The sequence below is a fragment of the Rhineura floridana genome, chromosome 1 (assembly GCF_030035675.1).
Source record: "Rhineura floridana isolate rRhiFlo1 chromosome 1, rRhiFlo1.hap2, whole genome shotgun sequence".
NCBI classification, from domain to species: Eukaryota; Metazoa; Chordata; class Lepidosauria; order Squamata; family Rhineuridae; genus Rhineura; species Rhineura floridana.
Window position 1 is genome coordinate 2596320 of NC_084480.1, and position 19400 is coordinate 2615719.

General features: G+C 46.6%; 1 protein-coding gene across 12 annotated transcripts in view; it reads right to left on the reverse strand.

Annotated features, from left to right (window-relative positions):
- The window catches only part of CNTFR (ciliary neurotrophic factor receptor), a 545676-nt gene that overhangs the window by 289998 nt on the left and 236278 nt on the right, over nucleotides 1-19400 (reverse strand). For 5 of the 12 annotated variants that reach the window (XM_061613124.1, XM_061613098.1, XM_061613118.1 and 2 more), the window contains exon 1: nucleotides 13718-13972. The exons of 2 other annotated variants lie outside the window; for them this stretch is intronic. The gene's annotated coding sequence lies outside the window, so the exon portion shown is untranslated. Of the gene's footprint in view, nucleotides 1-13717; nucleotides 13973-19400 lie in introns of those variants that run through there. 5 more of the 12 variants (XM_061613151.1, XM_061613132.1, XM_061613159.1 and 2 more) reach the window with 4 other exon arrangements.

A 19400-nucleotide genomic window follows, 5' to 3' on the forward strand; every position in this document is an offset into this window, starting at 1 on the left:
TATGATGACTGATACCGCCAGCTTCCCAACAGCATACATAGAGCAGGAAGGAGAAGGAGGAGGCGAGTAACTGCTTAAGCAAGAATAATTTTTATAATTCCTATCAATGCCAGCATTCCAGAGACAACAGTTTTGCAAATCACATGGCTAGATGCAATCCAGAGACAATCCATCCCAGCACAAGCAACAGAAATGCCTTCTGCTAATAGCCTTGAAAGCCAGAATGTTAAACTCAAGGGCAAACTCTGCTAAGTGCCCTTTATGTCACCAGCAAATGTGGCTTAAGAAAGGTTTGTTAAGAGAGGCTTCCCCAAGGTCACTCCAGATATTTTCTTGACTATTGACTCTAATGATGTTGCCAACTGAAATGAAGGCTCTTTCCCCTGCCCGTAGCAGGTTCTTAGACTGGTGGAGAGTTTACACACACGCCACACCTGGGGGCGGGGAGAGGGAGAGAGAGATGCCCTGAGAAGTCACAGGAGCTGCATCTCCAATCTAAATTTTGGTGTGAATTCTCTGACAAGCTTTGCAACCCTTGGTTATTATTTATTACCACCTCTATTTCCTGCTTAAAAATTCTACTTAGACACAGGAAGGCAAGCAAGCACAGAAACACAAGCCACTCAGGGCATCATATAGCGAGTGCAAGCCTGACAATTCTTGTAGTTTCTAAGATAATGGATTTTTGTATTTGATAGGATGCCATGATTTGGGTACCAATTTCCTCCAGGCATCTTTTACAATCCTGACACTAATCTGCTTATGGCCATCACTCCTGAAGTCATTTTAAGCTTAGATAATTTGTATATCTAAATGCATAAATCATTTCTGCAAAGCCACATTTTAAGAGAGGGGAGGGGAAAAAAATCTTCTTTTCACTTCTAACTACAGTTGCATCCCCTGTCTCTGTTAACAGCCTTGCCTTCTGTTACCTGTCTGGTGTAACTCTCATTCCTTCCAGCGGGGCTCAGGCAAGAGAGGTTCCCAATGGACTAGAACCATTATTAGTAAAATTACCATCCTAATAATAGCTTTTGCAGCACTTGTTATAGTGCTTGAAAGCTTTCTCTCATGCCAAAAAGAAATACATGTATCGATGAAGACACTTCTGACAGAACATGCTAAATGAAGGTGCCCTGACCAGGAAACTCCAGGTTTGCACCCTATGTAGTTTAAGGTGCCCGCAGTGATCCAAAATGCAAGACAGTACAATGGAAGACTGCAGAACTAGAACTGTGAGTTTTTCAACTCACAGTTGAGCGAGTCAACGAGGCATTCAGCACCCCGTTTACTCACTCACCCAGCCAACACCCTTGCCCCAAACAGTCTGGCCCTTATAAGCTGTGGTGGGCAAGGGTCATGTACTGCAACCATCCTGCCCCTTATGCTGCAGGAACTGAAACCGCTCCCATCTAATAGGACCTAATGGTGCCCTGGACACCTCCACCTGCATCAATTCAGTCATGACAGAAATATGCATATGCTTGTAGTGTGAGTGCAAAACCTACAAACCATCAGTGGAGAGACATGTGAAACCAGAGTCAATCAGGACCAGCTAGAGTTGGAGAACAACAGAGTTTTCAGCTACTGGCCGAAGCTCCACAAAAAACACCCAAATGGAACCCAGAGTCTCTCCTGGGAAGCAACCAGGACCACTCAATGAATTGCCATTCACACATGGTCAGTTATGGTTTGACCTTTAAAGACCTATGAAATCTAAAAAGAAATGTGATAGAATACCTGAAACTGTTTTGGGGTGGGGGTGGTAACAGGTTCTTGTCATTGTTTTTCAAGTACTTTGGAATCCAGAGTAGAGTGTGCATTGTGCGCTTTTTGGGGGGAGGAGGATAATAAATAAAACTTTTTTAAAAATCCTGTCAGAGGGTGTCAAACCTGAAAGAGCCTCTCCTGTGACGCTGCAAGATTTCACTGCCGCAAACAAAGCAACTCAGGGCAGAGCTTTGTTTGCTGATCTCAAGAGAACAAAGAGGCACTCTACTTCCTTACTTATTTATTTTGTGAATTGCTTCTGATAAAGAACCCCAGAGCAATTTGATAATAAAAACAAAACTACAGGTTGAATACAGATACAGTCTGGAATAAGAATCACCACATGAAAAGCTTGTTGAAAAAAGTTAGGTCTTTAATAGGCATGAAAAGATATGAGAGATGGCACTTGCCTACTATGCAGCAAGAGGGATATCCAAAAGGCCAGGCACCTCCAAGCTAAAGTTCCAATTCCTACACTGTATGGAACGGACCTCTTGAGAAGAGGTGTCTGCCGGAGGTCCTCTCCTGCAGAGCGCAGCGGTCTGTTGGGTATATAAGGTGGTGTTTCCTCTTTCATAAAGTATGGGATTTGGTGACGTTCCCTTATTCTTCATTTTTGCAACGTCATGCCTATCTGGAAAAAACACACCTTGATAACTTAATTTGAATCAGCAACACCGTTGCTATGGGTTTTTTTTATAAAGTATATAACTGGGTGCCTTCAGCTGATGATCTGAGGTGTTAGGAGAAAATATTGACTGTCTTGCCAGAGATCTTCGAAGTTTGTTTTCTCATTTTGAATTCTGTACGTATATACAATTATTTATATTTATTTTTGAATGTTTAATTATTTGTATTGGTTTAAAAATATTTTTTCTGTGATGGCTTGTTCTTTTTTTACCGCCCCTGATGAAGGCCTAGAATACAAGCAGGCTAAACTGCACTGGGCTTTAATAAAAAAAAAAAAGCCAGGATTTTGCGATGTTTCACTTTTTTACTTGGGTTTGTTGGGATGCTCATTTTTTGTGTTTTATATAAGGGATGAGACAATATTTTAGGTATCCTGGTCCCAAACTCTATAGGGCTTTGTATTCACCTATACTAATACCTTGAACTTACCTCATAGCTAATTGGCAGCCAGTGCAATTCATCAGGGACTCAGGGTTCCAGAAAGCATGCAGAGCCCAGTCCTTTAAATAGTTTAGTGCTCAATTTCTGGGTTTTGTCCCATGAAAGCTTGAGAGAAAGAGAGAAGTCCGGAAAGAGTCCTTTGCTGTCCGTCTTCCTGGCTCGTCATGTCTCTTTTCCATTATGCACGCCTTTGCAAAAGCTACGTCACTCAGCACTGCTACCCCTGGGTGCGCTTTGCTGCACACGCATTGTTAACTTGTCCTGCTACAATGTTATTCTTTTATCACTAATAGTTTACATTTTCACTAATTCTTTTAAATTATAATAGTTTTTTTCTGCATTCCCCTTCCCTCCCCCATACCTGCACACATACCCAACCGCATTAACCCTTTCTACAACTGCACTCAGTAAACAAACTCCAAATGTGTATCAAGAAAACAGAAGCAGCAGTAATCAAAAGAGGTAATTGAATGAGCAGGCGAGATCTCCTGCTAAAATATTTTGGCAAACATTAGTCCCATTGACAGCATGACCCTGGAACATACAGCGTTCAGCATTTGTGCCATGCAAGAACATAAACCCAAATGCTGTCTCATGGTGGTGTTTTATTACATTTGACTGGGTGCGTGCATTTTCCTGGACGGATCTTGCTTTTGTTTAGGAGTCCCTTTGACTACCCAAGTTGTTCAAAGCTCTGGCCACATCCAAAGTCGTGTGAGAAGCATGAGCTACGTTGTGTTAGATAAAATATGGAGCAGAAATGTTCAGCATACTGGGGGGGGGGAGTTCTTTGGAATCTTTGATGCCCAAAAGTGAACCTCAGTCTCCAAGTGAAGTGTTAGTGGCACTTAATAAGGGCAAAGTTCAATTTCCCCCTAATAATCACAACAAAGAACTGAGGCTGCACATATTAGATCTAATTAACCACATGCTGGCACAAGCTACAAGGGATTCCTCCTGAGCATAAGCGAGTAAATTGGCTGCCTTGCACAAGTCCCACTCATTGCAGTGTGACTGGTCCAGAGAAAAACGACCCAGATATTTCTGCCTAGTGCCTTTTCCATCGCCTTTGCTTGACCCATTTGCAAAGAAAAAGAAGAGACACAATATTCGTTTGAGTGCATTCCAACTTTGAAGCATCTGCAAAGCTGGTCTGGAAACTTTCTGGGAATGAACGGCCCCCAAAGATTTCGGATGCTTCCTCCCTATCTGAATTGCATCTGGAAATGCTGAAAAGCCCAGAAACCCAGTTGAGTCAGTGAAACAGAGGCTGGGGCTGTGAGGATTCGGGCTGGGGGTGCAAATGTAGGCCAGCTCCCTTGGCCCTCTCCTACAGCTGTGTAGTTTATCTCATCTCAGATGGCTTCCTAGCACATCTGTCTTTCGACCATCTGCAGAGAATACCATTTCTCCTAAATATGGCCCATTTCAGGCATTGAGGTCAAGGAATCTGCCTGGCCTCAAATGGACCATAATAAATCAAGGATCTCATTCTCCAAGTAAGACTCTTGCAACTCCCTGAGTACCAAAGCACAGGGTAAGAAAAATGAAGTTCAAGTTCCTAGTCAACTATATGTTTTAAGACATCAATAAAAACTTAGGATTAATTCACACAAATATTTTTTACTGTTAATTGACTTTTTAAAGGTCTGTGTCACTAAAATTAAGCAAACCATCTACGATTGGAATGGTGGACCCACAGAGTCAACAAGGCCTAAACATTCTTGGCAGATCCATATGGCCACAGGGATGGGGGCAGGCCAATCTTTACTTAGAATCATAGAAACATAGAATAGTAGAGTTGGAAGGGGCCTATAAGGCCATCAAGTCCAACCCTCTGCTCAATGCAGGAATCCAAGTTAAAGCATCCCCAACAGGTGGCTGTTCTGCTGACTCTTGAATGCCTCCAGTGTCGGAGAACCCACTACCTCTCTAAGTAATTGGTGCCACTGTTGTACCGCTCTAACAGAAAGTTTTTCCTGATGTTCAGCCTACATCTGGCTTCCTGCAACTTGAGCACATTATTCCGTGTCCTCCACTCTGGGATGACCAAGCAGAGATCCCGGCCCTACTCTGTGTGACAACTTTTCAAGGACTTGACGAGTGCTATCACATCTTCCCTCAGTCTTCTCTTCTCCAGGCTAAACACGCCCAGTTCTTTCAGTCTCTCCTCACAGGGCTTTGTTTCCAGTCCCCTGATCATCCTTGTTGCCCTCCTCTGAACCTGTTCCAGTTTGTCTGCATCCTTCTTGAAGTGCCGTGTCCAGAACTGGATGCAGTACTCAAGATGAGGCCAAGAAGTGCTGAATAGAGGGGAACTAATACGATTTGTAAACTATACATCTGTTAATGCAACCTAAGATATCTTTTGTCTTTTTTGCAGCCACATTGCACTGTTGGTTCATATTCAGCTTGTGATCAACGACAATCCCAAGACCCTTCTCACATGCATTTCTTTTTCCTTGGTGTAGAACTTTGCACTTATCCCTGTTAAATTTCATTCTGCTGTTTTCAGCCCAATGCTCCAGCCTATCAAGATCCCTTTGAATTTTGTTTCTGTCTTCCAGGATATTAGCTATCCCTCCTAATTGTGTATCATCTGCAGATGTGATAAACATTCCCTGCACCTCCTCATCCGAGTCATTAATAAAAATGAGGAAGAGCTCTGGGCCCTGCAGTACCCCGCTCGTTACCTCCCCGCTAGGAAGCCACCAAAGCCAGTATTCCCAGGTACCTGTGGACTTCTGAGCTACTGACATCACCACATCAGGAGAGAGTGAGTCCTGTAAGTTAACTATGTTTCTCTCTGTGACCCATGAGCATTGCTGAGTGATTTCATGTTCTGCTACAAGCCAACGGCTTCTACTTGGAAAAGCTGGGTTCCATATTCTGATGGTACTGGTCAAGTTGTTGAGATTGCTCAGACTGGTTCCAAAGGTCAGGGCTCACATGGCTCTTACATCCTGAACTCTTTTATTTCTGTAAGTTCAGAAAAAAGTATGTGTGTGCATATGCAGACATCCACACACTCTTGGGGGTCCCAAGAGCCAGATCTGTCAGACTCAAAACAGCCTCTCTTCTAAATGTTTTTTCATATGCTGGGGGGGGAGAGAGAGAGAGAGAGAGAGAGAGAGAGATGGTCTGCTTCCTCCCAAACCCAGTGAAATTATTTTTCACCTGGGTTTGCCAACAGTCTGGGCCTTTTCCCACGCTCTTACAAATCAACATGTCCAAGTCCTGGTCACTTGTGAGATTGGTTATCAGTAACTGATTGCCTTTCCTTTAGTGGTTTCTGTGGAAAGCCAAGAGAAAGCCGGGGTGGGGGAGAGACAGGGAGGAGGGCCAAGGAGAGATGGGGAGATCTGCAAAACTCAGTGGCAAGCAGGATATGGAATGTTTTCCCGCCCCCAGCCCAAAATGAGAGAGATCCCAGGAGTGCCCCCCCACTTGACTAAATTGCTCCTCTCTCGCTGCTGGCACAATTGGGAGTCGAGGTTCTCCTCTCACTAGGGACCAGCAAAATAATTTCATCAACAACATTAATTCATCTCTTCTTCCTCTCCTCAACCCCAGCTTTTAAAAATCAATTAATATATAGGATTGATTTTAATATCCCAAATTATTCCTTACATCAAAATTTTCAGAATCAATCTTAATCTCCCAAGAGGAGTTCTGCTTTTGTTTTTTAAAATCAATTTAAAAAAGAGCAGGATCTTCTCTCTGGCGGAACCAATTCATGCCCGGTTATTCTCAGGTTCTATCATGGGATTGGCTGCCTTCTCTCAACATGTCAAGTGTGGAAAACCCAAACTGAACAGGGACACCACTGCCCAGAGCAGATCTTGGCAAGCTGGGGTGACTTACTGGGGGGAGTCGGGACAGAGTGGGGGACGCACATGGACAGAGACAAATGTTCTTCAGAGCTGAAGCTGCAGTGAGAGAGAAACTAGGAATGGGAATATGGCAAGGGGTGTGGGTGGAGGAGGGGGCTGAGAACTGGAGAATGTGCATAGAACGGGCCAAAATAAACAAACAGCCCCCTCCCCCAAATGAGAAAAGGACATCTCCCAGGAACAGAAGACATTCTTTCCCATGGCTACATCTAGGAATCCCACCGAGGGGCAAAAGCCTCAAATCGCGACTTTGTACAGGGGCCAAACAGTCAAAGGAGCAAATGACACAACTGGGCCTGAAGACCTCAGGCCTTGCTTGTGAACTCCTCGAAGGCATCGGACTGGCCAGTGGTGGAGAAGAAATGCAGCAATGGGCAGACCTGGGTTGGGGAAACTCAGGAAGTGAAGGAGCATTCTAAGCATGTCAGAAGTGGTTTGAACATGCAAGATCTGCCCTGAAAACGATCACTGAAGATAGCAAGAGGAACACCATAAGTTGTGGCCCATATAGTCCAGCATCCTTCCAGTGGGAAGCAGGACTTGAGCGCAAGAACATTCTCCCCTCCTGCGGTTTTCAGCAACTGGTATTCAGAAACATCCTGCCTCTGACCATGGAGATAGAACAGCAGCCACTGATAGCCTTATTCCCCATGATATTCTCCCTTGTCACGATATCCTCCACAGCGGCGTGTGTTCCTGCTTTCATATTTTTGCTCTGAATACGTAATTTTAGTATCCTGAATGTTATTTGTATTCTGTATTTTCTATTGTATTTTTGTTTTGTACTGTAAGCTGCTTTGAGTATTATTTTAATAGTAAAGCAGGGTATAAATATTACATCTAACATAATCTAACAGTGCCAGGGGAATCTAGCAAAAGGCATGAATCCCTTTGGCCACTCTTACAGCATCTGCCTAAGTTGTCAGGGATGAGTTACCAGAGTAGAGTGAATGAGAAGTGACTACAAGGGCCAAGGGTCATGTGACATGGACGCCAGGAAAGACAGGTCTTCCTGACAGGTTGGTTTTTTAAAAAAATTGAACTGCAGGGAGAACCCTTTACCTGTAGGCAGTCTGTCCACTAAAAATTGCCTTCCTCAAGGAACTTTTCTCCCTGGAGGTAGAAAGATGTAGTGGCCAAATTTTCTCCCAAACAGCTGGAGAGGGGTGATCACATAACGCAGGCTGCAATGCTCTGTGTGTCTCAGCCATGAGGGGTTCACACCAGTGGCAGGACCTGGATGAAAGAGTCCTTGGGGGAGCAGTGCTGGGGTTGTGGGAGGGTGCCGAGGGCGTGCAGGTTGGGACAGGATGGAGCGGGGTGCAAAGTGCCACTGTTCAGTCTCCTGTGCAGCTGTAACTGGCCCTGTCAGCCTGTCCTCTCTGAAAGGGCCAACAAGAATCGTTTATGGCAGAAGGGGGGGGAGTCACAGCAGGTGAGTTGGTGAAGGCGTTTTACGTGGTGCCATGATTGACAAGGAGACAGAAGAGCGAAACCCAAATGAGAGGACAAGCGAGTCTCTCAGGAAACATCGCCCAGATCTCCGTGCGTCAGAAATACCTTCCCCAGGTGCCTGATCTCGCTCTATTGGCAGGCAAGATAAAAGTTGCTGTCAAGCTGAGCGAGAAGAGAAAACTGATTTGTGCCAGAAGGACGTCTTCTTCTCTGGCGGCAGCTGACGGATTGCACACCTGAAAAGTCACCTGCCTGCCTCACCACCCCATTGCACAGAGCGAGCCAGGCTGGGGCAGCAGCAGCAGAAACAGCTGTATCTGTCATTTCCTCGTCACATTCAGGGCTGCTTCTAATGTCGCATCACTCCTTCAGAAATATGAATGTCACAGTACTCACTGCTCGGGGAAGGGTTGTGGCTCAGTGGCAGAGCATCCGCTTTGCATGCAGAAGGTCCCAGGTTCAATCCCCAAAGGCATCTCCAGGAAGGGCTGGGAGGGTTCCTTGCCTGAAACCCTGGAGAGCAGCTGCCAGCCAGTGTAAACAGTATGGAGCTAGATGGACCCTATGGTCTGACTTGATACAAGGTATCTTCCTCTGTTAGATCTGCGTCCCTGAACCTTCTCTCTGCCACCAACAACCAGAAGTCTATTGCTGGTGGCACTCAGAAGGCCACATAACCAGGGAAGTTAGAATATCACCCTGCTTAGAACTGGAAGTTACTGTCCATTTTTTAAAAAAAAGGTTTTGGCAAATATAACAGAAAGAAATAACATCAGCTCACATTAACAATGCAAATAATCCACCAATCCTAATCCAAACATACATAAATATAAACAGTCCATATGCTCAAAATAGAGATTTTCTTTAATTAAATCTTGCTAAAAAAATTTTTTAACAACAGATATACAAACGAGATTGACAATTATATGTTCAAATGAAGAAAGGGCAGTAAGATCTTCAGACCAAGGTGTTTGTCCTTCCAACCTTGAAATACAAGTCTCTTTGCAACCACAAGGTCTCACAGGATCAAGAAGTTACTGCCGTGGATCACGTCCAACACTTGATCACCAAGGCTAGCCAACCAGAATGCCACTGAGCAGATCATACACAGGAAACCCTGAAAACAGAAGTCTCTGTTGCCAACATCTGGCACTCGAGAGGTAGACTGTCTCCGAATGTGGAATCTCCATTCTTAGCTTCCATGACTAGGAATGGAGTCCTCATTTTGAAACAACCCAACCTCATTAACCAGTCCTGGACTTCTTTACAGAGAACACAGCTATTAATTGGATTATGCACTTCTCAAATTCTTGTGATGCCCTTTTGATCTTTAAAAAAGTGGAAATGCATTGAAAAGCATGCAAAAATGCTTCAGTTTAAGGGGGGAGGGAAGGCAAGTGTGGTAGGGTGAGAGAAAACCAAGATGCATGGATTGTGAATGGTATGGTCATCATTTTCTTTGTAACTTACAGGCCTTTTTTAAAAAATAATGTTGTTTCACAAGAGTGAACAGGAAACTGACTACCAGGTTCCACAGGATGGGGGAGGGAGATGCAAGACCTTCCCTGGAGGCTGGCAGAGGAAACCCGGCTCTTACTTCTGCATCATGCTTGCCCATGGCTGCTCAGTGGGCCACAGTGCTGCATGGAGCAGGAGCAGCCGCCTCTGTGCCTTTCTCAACCCCAGCTGAGGGATCCCCCTTCCCTTGTTCAGCAAACTGCCCCATGTCTGCTGAATGCTGACCTCTGCAAACAACACTGCAAACCAGAGAAAACCTCTTGTAGAAAACCCTACTCATAGCACAGCTGAGCATTGCAAGTGGGATAAATTGGCACTGCACCACCCAGTTAAGTTTGCTGCTGTTGCTATTGGCTTTTCATGGCAGGCAGCACACCAGACCTGACTTGCTTGCTCCCTCCTCTGTGATTCTGGCCCCAGCATGAGACCTGGCTCCCTACCCCCAGTTGCATGCAGAGCTTGGGGAGGGGGATGGAAACTGTCAGCAATTCTGTGGATCCTCACCAGTATGTCCCAGGAGAGGTCCTTCCTACTTAGTTTAAACCAGTGTTGTGGGGCCTGTAGCCCTCCTCATATTGCTGGACTCCCATCAGCAAAATCAAACCAGCCACCAACATCTGGAGGGCCACAGGTTCCCTATTCCTGATTTAATCAAGTGTTGGATTTGGGGGGAGGAGAGTGGGGGACTCACCTCCCCAGTCTAGCAGAAATTGTTCCAGCCTAAAGGAAAGCCACAGCCAGCTGTTTGCTCCACATCTGTCCTCTCACTCAGAGGAGCCACAAAAACAAGTGAGATGAAGAACCTGCCCAGCTATTGCAGATGACTCAAGGTATTGGTCCTTCCTCCCAGTGGGGCCATCTCTTGTGGGCTGCCTGACAGAAGATGCAGCAAGCACAAATACAGAGAGTGCATCTCTCTCTCCCCCCACCCCCAATGGCTCCACTGTGCTTCGCAATCCATCTACTTGCAGCCGAGGTCTCAAAAGGAACCTCGGGGAGGTTCACCAAATTCCTGGAGTGCATACTGCAAATTGACGCACATGGAAGATTCTTTCTCGGCAACAAAGGGGATGGAGAATCATCTGGATCTGGGAAACTGTCAGTCAGAGAAGATACATCCCCCCCAGGGGCTTTTCCCCCTCTCCAAAAAGGGACGAGTCCTGATCCTTCCAGAAAGGGGACATGGCAATGTTATCAACTGGGTACGCAGGCATGACTGCTCTTGAACGAGACCGAAAAGGACGATCATGCAAAGGCCAAAAGGTATTTGGGTCCTGCATGAAGGACCACTCATAAGAAGAGCCTGCTGGATCAGGCCAGTGGCCCATCTAGTCCAGCATCCTCTTCTCACAGTGGCCAACCAGGTGCCTGGGGGAAGCCCGCAAGCAGGACCCGAGTGCAAGAACACTCTCCCCTCCTGAGGCTTCCGGCAACTGGTTTTCAGAAGCATGCTGCCTCTGACTAGGGTGGCACAGCACAGCCATCACGGCTAGTAGCCATTGATAGCCCTGTCCATAAGAACATAAGAACTCGTGACGGTAGGAAAGGATCCAAGAGCATAAGAATATATCTGGATGAGGCCAGAGGCCCATCTAGTCCAGCATCCTGTTCTCACAGTGGCCAACCAATTGGAGGGGGGGTGCCCTTCCCCTCTGGCACGCTCCAGACCCTCCTTAGTAGGCTTTGCCTTATGGAGATATTAGAATAAAGACGGATACTGTTCCCTGCTCAGCTGCTTGACACAATAGTTGTACTCTGAGCCTTCTAGCACTCTAGCCAATAGGTGCAAAATCTCTACAACAAGAAATGGCCCTTATTTTATTAGAATGTAATTTAAATTCTTCTTACAACTGTCCTATATTTTAAAGATATTGCACTTAGTCCCTCCCATGGACAAAATTTCTAGCTAGCTGTGTGCATACAAGATATGCCTCAAAGCATGAAAGGTCTCCCTGCAACTATTTTCCCCAGCCGGAAGAAAATCTTCCAAATGCCCAGGGTCAAAGGACCGGACTCCCAAATGTCCACGGAGTTGCCTTCTTAAATCTTCTGACTGGATTATGACCCACCTGCTGGTTCATGACCGTACTGGTGGGTGTGTTTATGTGTGTACATCTGCAACCACACCTCTACACAGTGTCCCCAGAGCAGCATTTCACAGTGGTAAGCTGGGGGGGGGCAGCACTTTCAGCAGTCCTGCTTGCAGCATGCTTTATAGGGTCACCCACACACACACCCAAGTGAGCATGGCCCATTTTTCGCTCTGCAGGTCAGGTACTCGAGAAAGCCTTACTGTCACCTCCAAGTTTGCAAATCGAGGGCTATCTTTGAACAGGCAAGTTGCAAGGGAGGCACAGCGCGCCCCTTCCCTGCATCCAGATTGCAAGCAGATGTGAGCTTAAATTACCTGCTTCTGCTGCTGAAGTGTAATAATATTAAGCATTGTTCTAGGACTAGGCGGAGAAGCGGACTGGAAGGAAATGTGTTGAACAAACTATGAGAAGGTAGAAGGGGCAAAATGTCACCATTGCAGAAAACAGAGAAAGCTTCCTGTGGGGATTTTTGCTTCCCAGAGAAGGAATAAATCACATTATCAGCATCCCCCACCCCCCAAAAGAAAATTTTCCCTGTCTTCTGGAAAAAGCGAGCTGTATTCAAGACTGCGGGTTTCACAAGAAACCTGTTTTGCTTCAGCAGCAGAGCTGGGCTTACAGGATGTGAAATCTCTCAAGTTTCAAGTCCTGAAGCAAACTGAGTTGTCTCTGAGAGCCTGGCACATTTTCACACAATCTGCTGCTGATATTCATGTGAGGTGGGGGACCAGTTGAGCTCACATTATCTCATTCAATTGCAGCAGAAGGCCTTAAAGGAATCTGCAGCAGGTTTGGGTAAGACAGCCCAACACGCTAGACCTCAAGGCAGGTGGCTGGCGCACTGCACGTATCGAGGTCTCCCCGCCAGCATTGCCAGGCGACCCATTTGGAACCCTCACCAGAGCCTCAAAGTTCCTGGATTTTGCTTTGGACTTGGATTCCTGCATTGAGCAGGGGGTTGGACTTAATGGCCTTATAGGCCCCTTCCAACTCTACTATTCTATGATTCTATGATCCTCCTGCACCCCCTTGCCTCTCTCTCTCAGGCAGCAGTAGCCACACACATATCAGCTGTCCCTTGTCATGCACCCGCTGGAGGATTCCTGCTCTGAGGAGGACCCGGGCCCCCCAGGAGCCAGTGTCATCCAGGAGCAGCCCGTGCCCACGGTCCAGAATGAGCCAGGGTAGAACAATCCTCGAGCTTCTCGGCATCTCAAGAGTCAGGCCAGGATCCATCCACTCGGGATGAGAGCTCATTTACAGAAAGGGCTCCCCATGAGTACGGCCCTTCTCCTGGGGAGGACTTCCATATGCCTCTAAGACGCTACAACACCACCCTTGGTAGGGCTTTGCCAGCTGCTGCTTCAAAGCCTCAATGCCAGGGTGAGAGAGCTGCTGGAACGGCCTCTTCCTTCCAGCTCCAGACCTTGCCTACCTTGCCTCTGGACTCTTTGTCTTTCCTCTGCCAGACCCCCTTGACAGAGGACCTTGGACTGCCTCTGGGTGTATATGGAAAATGGCAATGGCCTGCCTTCCAGTCGATCCTGACTTATGGCGACCCTATGAATGGGGTTTTCATGGTAAGCGCTATTCAGAGCTGGTTTACCATTGCCTTCCTCTGAGGCTGAGAGGCAGTGACTGGCCCAAGGTCACCCAGTGAGCTTCATGACTGTGTGGGGATTTGAACCCTGGTCTCCCAGGTCGTAGTCCAACACTCTAACCACTATGCCACACTGGCTCTCTCTGGGCGTATATACACCCACAATAAAACACCAGTCTGGATGAGGCCCTAAGAGAAGGGCAGAAATTAGCCAAGCACAGATCTGCCTCTCTGTGCATGTGCAAAATTATTCTCACCTGAAAGTTTGTTGTCCGATAAGCTATGATCTCACACACACTTCCTCCTTCCTAGCGTCTACTTGGGGATCTCTCCGCCTCTGTCTTCTTTGGCAGATAGAAAATCTCGAGACCTAAAGAGAAGGCCAGTCCTTATAAATCCACACAGGCACCCCCATCCGGCAGGGAGGTCATGCTGGCACAAGAGTGCACACATTAGCAGAGAGGGGAAGAAAGTAACAAGGCCAATGTGCCGTTTCGAAAGAGGCAGGCTAAGTTCATGAGCTACAAAGCCCCAGAGAAGAGAAAGTTGCCAATGACTGTGATGTGTCCTTGCTCCGCGGAACACAAATATTGAAGAAAGTTAGCAAAGGCCTGTTTGCCATCCCTTGATAAGCAGTTCATTGATAGATAGTTCAAGAGTGAAACACCCTCATTATGGAAGGCCAACGGAAGCCTAAAAAGGCTGCGTCTCTCGGCTGAGGGGGGAGGCGGGCGTCCCTATGAGCCCTTCAATGGATTGTCAGGAGAGGTCCCACTGTGTCTGCCTTGGAGGAAGACTGTGTCTTCAAGGAGGAAGAGCTCACTGTGAAACTCCTTGCTTCAGGGGGTTCACCACACTGGCTGACTCATGGCATCAAGAAGGCTGGTGAAGACTCTTCATAAACTGTGGGGCTTTGGAAAAAGTTTGGCTAATGTGGCTTGGTTGCGTATGTTTGTGTATTTGCACAACAGATTTTGATTTCCTTTGCATGCCATTTCACTGTTGATACTTTACAAGAGTTTTAATTACAGTGCTGTAGTTTTTCATGAGAAGACTCTTCAGAAACCTTTTGCAGATGAAAGAGTTGCGATAAACAATGACTTAATATAAACAAATAAAAGTAGACCATCCCCTTTGATGCCCCCCTGCTACTTTGCGCAATATCAAACACAGCAGAATTTGGCAGGCAAAATGTTGTTCCAGCCCCAAAAACAGAGGCCGCAACTGGATTCTTCTAACCACACACTTTTCACTGGTAACTGCGACACTACACAGCTTTGGCAGAACGGACCAGTGTGTTTTATAATTATTATTATTTTTTAAAAAAGAAAAAAATGTCCCTGATCCCAAAGGCTTGGAACTATTATAAACCCAGAAGTACACAATCAACCAAGAAGTTCTAAACACACACAGACACCCTTGCATTGAACACAAGCTGCCAAAATGTAGCTCTAAATATATCCCAAGATTTAAAATATTTACAAGAAGAAGAAAACAAGCTAAGATATCAGTCCCCAAATCAGCGTCCATAACCTTCTCAGGCCTTTACAAGTTTGGCCTTTACTCCTTGGGAGAACCACAGGAGTGCCCTGCAAAAACCCAGAGGCCTCCAAGACCCGCAAGAAAAAGCACATTAGAAATCCCCCCCCCCCTCAAGGGATTTTGAAAGACAGAGCAGAGGAATAAACACACATCTATCTAGGCCAGTACTTGAAGCAGTCTTAAAGAAGTCTGCTTTTACAGCTATTTTTTAAATGAACATTATTATGTAAACCACTTAGAGATTTTAAATAAACTGGTATAAAAAGCAAGGCTACTGCTTGAAGCAACATCACTCCTTGCCTTATTCCTGCTCCTAAGAAGGCTGCTACAAGTTTTCAACAGTCTCTTCCAATCAATGCCTCCTCGCTTCAGAGCCTCCCAAATGAAAGGGGGAAGGAGCACCCACTAAACGCTCATTATATTCCCGCACCAGCCTCATAAGAAGAGAAGTGGCTGGCTGCTGAACCAGGCCAAGAGGGCCCCATCCTGTTCTCACAGCAACCAACCAGATGCCCCCATGGGAAGGCTGCAAGCAGGACACGAGTGTGAGAGGATCTCTCCCTGCTTGTGATTCCAGACAACGGATATTCAGAGGCCAGCCACCTCCCGACATTGTAGGTGAGGCACAGCCAACCTGGCTAGTAGCCACTGAGAGCCTTATCCTCTTCCATGAATTTGTCTCATCCTCTGTTAAAGGCCATCCAAATTGGTGGCCTCACTGCCTCTTGTGGGAGCAAATGTCAGAGGTTCACTGTGCTTTGGGCTTCTCCATCACTCCCTCATTGGCGGCCTCATAGCAACTCATTGTTCAACCTCCCAAAAACTGTCCTCTGCCGTGCTGACTGGCTCCCAGTAACCTCTCTCCCCTTCCTTTTGCCCAAACTCACAACTAGGGATGGATGAATCGGACCATTTTGTTTTGTTTCCATTTCTCATTTTTCTAGTCATACGTTCAGTCCACATTTCCACATCAGGTTGCAACTTTTTTAACAAAAAAAAAAGTCCTCACAAAAATTCATCAGCATTACTCCACATTCCTCTGAATACACACATTTTTGTTGCAACTCTGCCTAATATATACATTTTCCCAGCAATTTCCCCTAATGTAATGCATTTTTGTATATTTTCACCAATATATAGCTGAGTTTAGGATTGCAAATTGTCTCAGGAAGTGAAAAATCTAACCAAATTTCTCCTCCTTCCCTCCCCATCTTAATCCTACTAGACCTGATGTTAATTGTGAAAATGCAGTGAGTTGTGGAGGAATTTGTGAAGCACTGGGGTCATGAGGGTGGGGTGGGCAAGTTTAATACCTTATACCCCTTTGTTGTGCAAGTTACTTGGTTTCTTGCAATTAGCACATGTCTGATTTAGCCTTGAGATGGCATTTCTTCACAGAGACAATTGGGGAGGACCTTTTCACAGAGGAAGAAGGAAATAATTTAGGCTACACAATGAGGACTGGGATTTATTTACTGGCAAATGTGTTTTATTTGGGGGGGGTAGGATGATTACTTTATGGGGAACCTACCATGTATACCTTTATTGGAACAGACTAGCACTTCCCTGGAAGGATCAACACATGCTCTAGAGATCCTTATTTCCAGGGCAATTTCCCCTCTGGTCCAGATCAGTTTTTGTCCTTTGGCCAGTCAGTGTCAGTAGTGGAAAGTGAGAGGATTTAATGAGGCAAAATGGACTCCTCAAGGGTAGCCAGAAGTCAGAGCCAAGCCAGCCTGAGAACAGAACTGAGGTTGAGATGGAAAAAGGGTTGTTTCAGAGAGTCCTCGAAATACAAACAGAGGAAAGCCAGCTCCCCGTGGGCCTGTGCAAGAGCCTTCCTTGCTTTCTAATGCCTTGCCCAGTCCAGGGGTCTGTAAAAGTAGCACATCTTGCTTTGGGGAATTGCCACGGGTCCAATAAAACTCAGGGCTCTTCTGGCAAAGGTTGACTTCAAGAGCTTATTTTGTTCCAGAGGGAAAAGGGGGGGTAAACACCTACAGCTTGGCCTTGCTGGATGCACTTTGCCTGGGCAAGAACTCCTTCCTTCAGCACACAGGAATCTCAGCTCAGCAAAAATCCAAGCCAACAGAGCAAACAAGATGGTTTCATTTCCCTTGAAGTTGCCCTTTACTTTTGTGTAAGGGGAAGCCAATGTCCCAGCTGGGATGAGGTTACAGTGCATCTATTTCTGCGTCTACAAAACTGTCTCAGGGGAGGCACTATTTGGGTTCCCATAAGCAGAGCTCTACAGCTAGATCAGGCCAAAGGAGGCCCATCTAGTCTGGCATCCTGTTCAGGTGCAACAGTCATATTCCTTTCTTAGCAACCAGGGAGTTGGGATTTTTGGAAAGCAGGGGAGAGAGGTGGAACGGATCCAGAGAAGACAAGACAGACAAGAGCTTAAACTGTAGGCCTCTAAGAAGAGTTCTGCAGCTGGATTGGTCCAGTTGCCTACTTAGTCCAGCATCCTGTTCTTTCAGTGGCCAACCAGATCATAGAATCATAGAATAGTAGAGTTGGAAGGGGCCTATAAGGCCATCCAGTCCAACCCCCTGCGCAATGCAGGAATCCAAATCAAAGCATTCCCGACAGATGGCTGTCCAGCTGCCTCTTGAATGCCTCCAGGGTCAGATGCCCAGGGGAAACCTGCACGCAGGACCGAAGTGCAAGAACACTCTCCCCTCCTGCAACTTCCAGCAACTAGTATTCAGAAGCATACCGCCTCGTGTGAAGTACTAGTTCCCCTCTATTCAGCACTGGTTAGGCCTCATCTTGAATACTGCGTCCAGTTCTGGTCTCCGCACTTCAAGAAGGATGCAAACAAACTGGAATGGGTTCAGAGGAGGGCAACAAGAATGTTCAGGGGACTGGAAACAAAGCCCTATGAGGAGAGACTGACAGAACTGGGCATGTTTAGCCTGGAGAAGAGAAGACTGAGGGGAGATATGATAGCACTCTTCAAGTACATGAAAGGGTATCACATAGAGGAGGGCCAGGATCTCTTCTCGTCCCAGAGTGCGGGACACGGAATAATGGGCTCAAGTTGCAGGAAGCCAGATTTCGACTGGACATCAGGAAAAACTTCCTAACTGTTAGAGCCATACGACAATGGAGCCAATGACCTAGAGAGGTACTGGGCTCTCCGACACTGGAGGCATTCAAGAGGCAGCTGGACAGCTATCTGTTGGGAATACTTTGATTTGGAGTCCTGCATTGAGCAGGGGGTTGGACTGGATGGCCTTATAGGCCCCTTCCAACTCTACTATTCTGTGACTCTATGATTCCAACTGTAGAGGCAGAGCATAGCTATTATGGTGAGCAGCTGCTGATAGCCTTAATCCTCCATGAATTTGTCTCATCCTGTTCTAAAACCCTCCAAGTTGGAGGCCATCACTGCCTCCGGTGGGAGCAAATTCCATAGTTTTAACTATCAGCTGCGTGAAGATGAAGGACTTTCTTGTGTCTGTCCTGTCAGCTTCATTGGATGTCCACAAGTTCTACTGTTATGAGACAGGGAGAAAAACATTTATCCGTCCCTTCTCTCTATGCCATGCATAATTTTATGTACCTCTCTATACCAGAGGCATCCCTAGCAGGCCGCTGCCCAACTTGTCACTGGAAGATCCAAAGTGGGGAGAAGCCCCAATCCCTCTTGGCAGCTTGTTCTTTTTCTAAACCTCTGTTAGAGTGGAAGAATGAGAACAAGGCACCCAGGCAGAGAATGTGCAAAGTATCCACCTAATGGTTTAAGGAAAAAACACTCCGTTAAAAACAGTCGCAGCTGATGGCTTCATGTCAGTGGGGCAGTGGAATTCACTCCAGGTTTTAGTTTAGACAGCTCCTTGAAAGTCTGGGCTAAAACCTGGAGCAGATTCCACTGCCCCATGGCCACGAAGCCCCAGCTGCGGCTGACAAAAAGGGTCAGCCAGCAGGTGATGCATGAGAGGCCTCCCACCGCCTGACACCCTGAAGAGCCGCTGCCAGTGACAGTAAACTGTACTGGTCTGAGCTAGGGCAAGGCAGCTTCCCATGGTTCTCCCATCTCCTGTTGCTGCCTTTGCAAGAAAAGTTCAATCCTCTTGGTGCTTGATCTATTCACGAGGGGAATCGAACCCATTGTTCTGTGACCACAGGGCTACGGGATTCTCTTCTGTTGGGTTGAAGTGCCTCTTTGAAAGCCTTAACCTCCATCTCAGCTGCATGGTGCCCCTAGGTGGGAGGCTGTGCACCATAAAGTTCTGCACTCTAAGCCCAGGGCTCAGGGGCCCCGTGGAGATAATGGCCACTTGGAGAGCCCTTGACAGCCACTTGTCTGGCCTAGAGCAGCTGCTTGAGGAAAATGCACAGCCTTTTATCTGCATGACTGAAAGCTCAGCCATCAAGTGTTGGCCTCGC